Raw genomic sequence first — 5,971 nt, forward strand, 5'->3', positions numbered from 1 at the left:
TAGTCCAACTGAGCTGTTTTGAGATAGCTGGTGGGGGTCGAATTCTGGCATTTGCTAGAAACGCTGCTGGCACGCCCTGTTGAATTTGACGAACCAAACGGCACAGTTTGTAGGAATTGCGTGTGGATTTTAGCAGGGAACTAAACTGTACAATTCTCGCGTGGGTCCCATGATTTTCCTTTCCAGAACGGGCCTAATTAAGCTTTCTTCTTTTCCTAGCAAGAACAAGTGGATCTAATTAATAAAACAAAAGTTAATCATATCATGCGACTAATGAGTGGAAAGGGGCCCCGATTTAGAGATGTCAGCACTGCAATCCTTTGAAAATGCATGTATCGTGCTCATACAGTTGTACTTGTGCACCGACAGAAGGAACCGGCTGCAAGCTGATTAAAGCTCTCAAGCAAGCAATCAGGCAAAAGAAAAAAAAAAGGCTTCCCCCATTTATATATGGCGCCTCCAATCAACGCCAAAAGGCTCTTAAGGATTCTCTCGATTCATCATCGTTCGCAAAGACTACATATCTCGTCTATGCATGCATGATCGTTTCGTCACTAATGAGCACTGTGGCTCGCTACTTTTCCGATTTGGTCTCTGCCTGTAATCAGAAGTAACAGTGTTTGGAATCCTATAAATAAAACGCGCTCTCTCTATATATAGACCGTCATGTTAGGATTTTAGTGAAAACATCATTAGAATTATTAAGCCAAATACAAGATCAACACACAAGACACGATATTTTTAACGAGTTTTAGTCGAAACCTACATCTCCGGAGCATGACTACGGGCGTTCCTCCCCAACTAGTAACACCAGCCGCTTCCTGGGGTTCCTGCAGACTTGTTGCCCCCTGCGAACCTGTCGCTATACTGTCATGGTTACAAATAGCGGCCCTCCTCACATATTTATAAGGAGGCCTGGATACAGGAGTCTTGCTAGGATTCCACTAGAGTCCACTGGAGTCCTACTAGTATTTCACTATGTACCGCTAATACAACTCAAAGCCTTATACGTAACTAACTCCGTATAATTATTCGACACATATCCAACAAACTTCACCTTGACGAATAATTTACCACCTTGAAGCCGTCATGCACGAACCTCTATGTACACCGGACTTGAGTTGTTTCATTTTCCGCTCAATAAGAGCTGCCCGATGAGTTTTACTCAGACTCACTATCTTCCAGAGACACTGCTATCTCTGCAACTTCAGACACCATGACTTTCGCCACCGCTGTCGCTGCTCCACCTTGAGCAAACAACTGCCGCTCCGATCTAGATTGACCGCCATCAATCAGACCGTGAGTTGAAGCCTCCGTCTTGTCCGCGACGTCTTCTAGCCGCACCATTGAACCTAGCCGTCACGTCTGACTGACCGCTATCGAACAGCAGTCACCAGCTGCCATCAACTCGATCTCCACGTCTGGATGGATCCCCGTTGATGCACCCCATCGGACGGTTCAAGCCACCATGCTCGAAGTGACCGAATCCACCGACCGAATCGTCGATCGCCGCCATGCTCCACCTTGCGTCGTCCTTCCCCGGACCCGTGCAAGCCTTGCGCGGTGTGGAACATATCCTCGTGTCTTCCATTGATCTTTCTTCATAGCTCTGGTACCACTTGTTAGGGTTTTAGCGGAAGCATCACCAGGATCATCAAGCCAAGTACAAGATCAACACACAAGACACGATATTTTTAACGAACAAGACACGATATTTTTAACGAGGTTCAACCAAAGCCTACATCCCCTGGGTAGGATTACGAGCGCTCCTCCCCAACTAGCAACACCAGCCACTTCCCGGGGTTCTCACAGACTTGTTGCCCCGTGCGAATCTGTCGCTATACCATCATGGTTACAAACAGCGGCTCTCCTCTCATATTTATAAAGAGGTCTAGATACAGGAGTCCTACTAAGATTCCACTAGAGTTCTACTAGGATTCCACTAGAGTCGTACTAGGACTCTACCATGCACCGCTAATATAACTCAAAGTCTTATACATAACTAACTCCGTATAATTATTTGACACATATCCAATATGTCATATTGGAAGGTCACGATAAGATAATTAATTTCGCGGTGCTAATTGTATATTTAGGAGAAGCTTCCTGGCTATAGCTAAGGAGCATACTGTGAAGTGATTTTTTTTCTTAGTCATCTGAATAGGAATGATAATTGACCATCAAATATTATCGAAACAACGCGTATATATGGTCAACTTTTTTCTATATTTGATCTTACAATAATTAATCTAGAGGCATGCAGCAGGTTCCTACGGAATTTTTCCCTCGGTGGCACAATTGTACATGCACGTAGCACAATTTCCGAGAAGAATTAATTGGGATTTTTATGTAGTACTCTGAGTCTTAATTTGTTATCTTTCCAAGGGCCTGTTTGGATCGATTTACATTGAGGGAATTGTGTGTCTGTTCCCATCTCTCCAGTCTCTAGGAGAAAGAATGGATCAATTTAGAGCTAGCTGAGATGATTCTGTGATCGATCAGTTGATTGAATGCATGCCGAGGGACCCTGCCCGAGCACATAGCTAGGTGCGTGGCTGGCTAGCTAGAGTAAATAGACGGCAGCAAACACTGCAGCAAAGTGTGCCCGGCTGTAGCTAATCAATTGATTTGTTTGTGACATGTCCATCACTCGATAATCGCAGCCGAATCATGGCCGCCTGGCTAGCTAGCTGCACTATTTGATCCATATGTGCAACTGTTAGCTGCCTGCTGGAGTGGTTAGTTGCCTGTCTGTCTGATTGACACCTCTCCATTAATGAATTTCGTGTCTCCGATAAGAAATTCTTAATGAAGGTGCTAGCTAGCTATAATATAAATGTTTTTGAAAAATACCACGTACTATATAATTTTAAATCCTGTTAGGAATAATATTCTTGAAAAATTCTGGCGTGCTAAGTGGGCCATAATATAAATGATTTCGAAGTCTTCGAACCTAGATACCCTCAACTTCTACTTTTGATTAAAAGTTAATTTGAAATCTACCAAACTAACCACGACGATGAATAGAGCTAATTAACCGCAGAGCAGTGGTGTATCCAGCAAAGTGGTACGGTAGGCTATAAAACAACCTAAGATTTATACCACCTCTTAAATTTTATTATAACTCTGATACTATAGCACGGTTAACATATTAAATTATATTAAATTAGATCAACTTTATTTACCATTTTGGATCCGTAACTGCCGCAGGATATATATGCATTTCAATTATCATGCACGGGCGGGCATGCATGGCATGGGGCCCCGGCCGGCTTGCTAGGTGATGGCCAATGGATCGGAATGGACAGCTCGAGCTCGGCACGACGGCGAACACATCCCTGAACAACCGCGTGCATGTTCGGCGGTCGCCTCGACCTCGATCGATATCCGTCAGTCGCCAACTCTCCTGTGCACGTACGCCTGCAGACCAGCCATGCATGCATGCATGATGCATGTTACGTAATATCTCTCGTGCATGTGTTGCAGTACTACGAACAGTGACTGCCAGTTAAGGTCGTCGCGTCGCGTCTGCTTTCCATATGTATAAGCAAAGCTAGCTAGCCACACGATCAACCGCCGTACGTGCGTGATCACTACACATCATATCTCGTGCATCGACTGATCGACAAGCTAGAACGTCGTGTGTGCGTATATATATCGAAGACGCATCGATCGATCGATCGATATATCGGCTCTAGCTTAGCTAGCCAGTACTACGTAGTACGTACGTACTGGTCTGTGTCTAGAAAGCTCGTCTGGTCCATCTCTGCTTTTCCTCCCTAGATCGAGGTAGTGCAGCGTCCTGTCGATCGATCATATCTTTCTTTATTTCTTCAGTTCCAGCAACTATTATGAGTACGTACTTCCCCTTTTTTGCGGGGAGTATGAGTACTTACCCTATAGTACTCTTGCCCCAGGTAACTTCTTGCCACTTTCTGTTTATCTGTTCCTCAGTTTCATCATGCAGCTGGTGCATGTCTCCCTTATTTTGATCCGGCCTAAAAATGTTTCGTGCGAAATCATACTAAAGGCCGGGTGCATGCGTGTAGGAACGCTCAATCGACAAGTCTGGTTGAGCTGTGGGTGAGCATCAAGAACGTAACGATCCTGTTTTCTGATAACTTAACTTAAGCTAAAACTAACAATGGATGGTCTAGCTAGCTTGATCTCCCGGATCATAAGAACAAAAACGGGTAAAAGTCCAAAAGTAGACAACAAACATCACCGTATTTATTAAAATAGATAATATATCAGCGTATTTACAAATCTAGCACCTATATTCGGCATCTCATATACTAAAAAATCAATTCCGGTACCTGATGCACCGAAAATAATGGGCCCGGCCTATATTCGGCATCTCATGTGCCAAAAACTGTCGGAGGGTGAACTCCTATCGCAGGGATCCTGAGGGATTTCTTTTTGAGATTCGATCGGGGGATGATTCTGAATATGTTTGCGGGAGAAATAAATGGATGTAAATGTGATGGCAGGTGGGGTGGAATGATCTAGTGCCGAATGCAGTAAATGCACTGGAGGGATTTTTAGACAGGTTCGGGCCGTGCTGAGCATAATACCCTACTCCTATGTGGATGCTATAAATGCCCTGAGAATATCTCTCAGGAATGTTGCTGGTTACAAGAATGTTTATCTATCCTAGAGCTTCGGGCTCCTTGTTCTTCGGTGGTCTCAGCTTCTATGCTTGTACGAAGATGTTCTTCGAGCCTTGGTGTCTGTACTCTCTGAGAGTCCTCCGAAAGTTCGAGCCCCTGTCTTTGTCCGTGCCCGCCGGCTCCCTTAAATACTCTCCGGCGGTAGCGTGCCCCGAAAAGGAGGGCATGAGTTCCAAGGCGCCATAAATGGAAAGACAGTCATCATGGCCTCTGCGCGAAGTGACGGGGGGTTGAAAACGCGCCCCCACCCGGTCTTCGGTCGTCATGATGGCGCTGGCAACAGGCGCCGTGGAGAGGGCCCACCGGGCAGCCGCAGAGCAGCCCGGCATGCCCGCCCGGTCTTGTTCGTCTGACACAGCAGGGCGGCAGGCGGGGCACCTCGGGCCTTGCGATGCTATCCCGAGGCGCGCTGGATGACGCGAGATGGGACCCGTGCATTAAATGTCCCCACGCCCTTCTACCAGAATGTGGCAGGGACTGACACCGAGCGTGGCAGGAGTAGTTGGAGGTGACAGGCCACGCGCCCTCTTAAATGCGGCATCGGGCCTTTCACAGGCTAACACCTTATCGCTGAACCCCTGTGGGGGCCACCGACGAAGGACTTCTTGGGCCATCGGGGAACCGAGTGCTCAGGGGTCACTGTTCACCTCCCCGAGCACTCTTTCCCGGAAACGCCCTCTCTTGGTCCTCGGGGAACCGAGTGCTCGGGGGCCACTATTCACGACCCCGAGCACTCTCCCGGAATTAACTGTTCAGATCCTCGGGGAACCGAGTGCTCGGGGGCCGCTGTTCGCAGCCCCGAGCACTCTCTCCCGAAACTACCTTCCTTGGGTCCTCGGGGTACTCGGGTGCTCGGGGGCCACTGTTCGCGGCCCCGAGCGCACCCTTCCCGGTACTCGGCTTCTATGGTCGTCGGGGGACTTGGGTGCTCGGGGGCCACTGTTCATGACCCCGAGCACTCTCTTCCCGGTCACTTGGTCTTCGCAGATCATCGGGAAACCCGGGTACTCGAGGACCACTGCTCATGGCCCCGAGCGCCCTCTCCCGGGACTTAGTCTTTTTGTACCTCGTGGAGATGATCCCCGTGGGAAGGCGCCACGTGGCAAACTGATGGCCTGGCCTCTGGATTCGGGGACCCCCGATTCCTGATTCACCGACAGCAGCCCCCGGGCCCATTGGCAGGCGATGGCCCAGAGACTGCGGATGGGGCCTTCATCGTTATCGAGGCCAAACCCAGCACCGACGCCACGTGGCGTGTTTTTAGGCGCTAGCCTCTCCGGCCCAGACTTCTGGTATGGCCC

The sequence above is a fragment of the Phragmites australis genome, chromosome 11 (assembly GCF_958298935.1).
Source record: "Phragmites australis chromosome 11, lpPhrAust1.1, whole genome shotgun sequence".
In the NCBI taxonomy this organism is placed as follows: Eukaryota; Viridiplantae; Streptophyta; class Magnoliopsida; order Poales; family Poaceae; genus Phragmites; species Phragmites australis.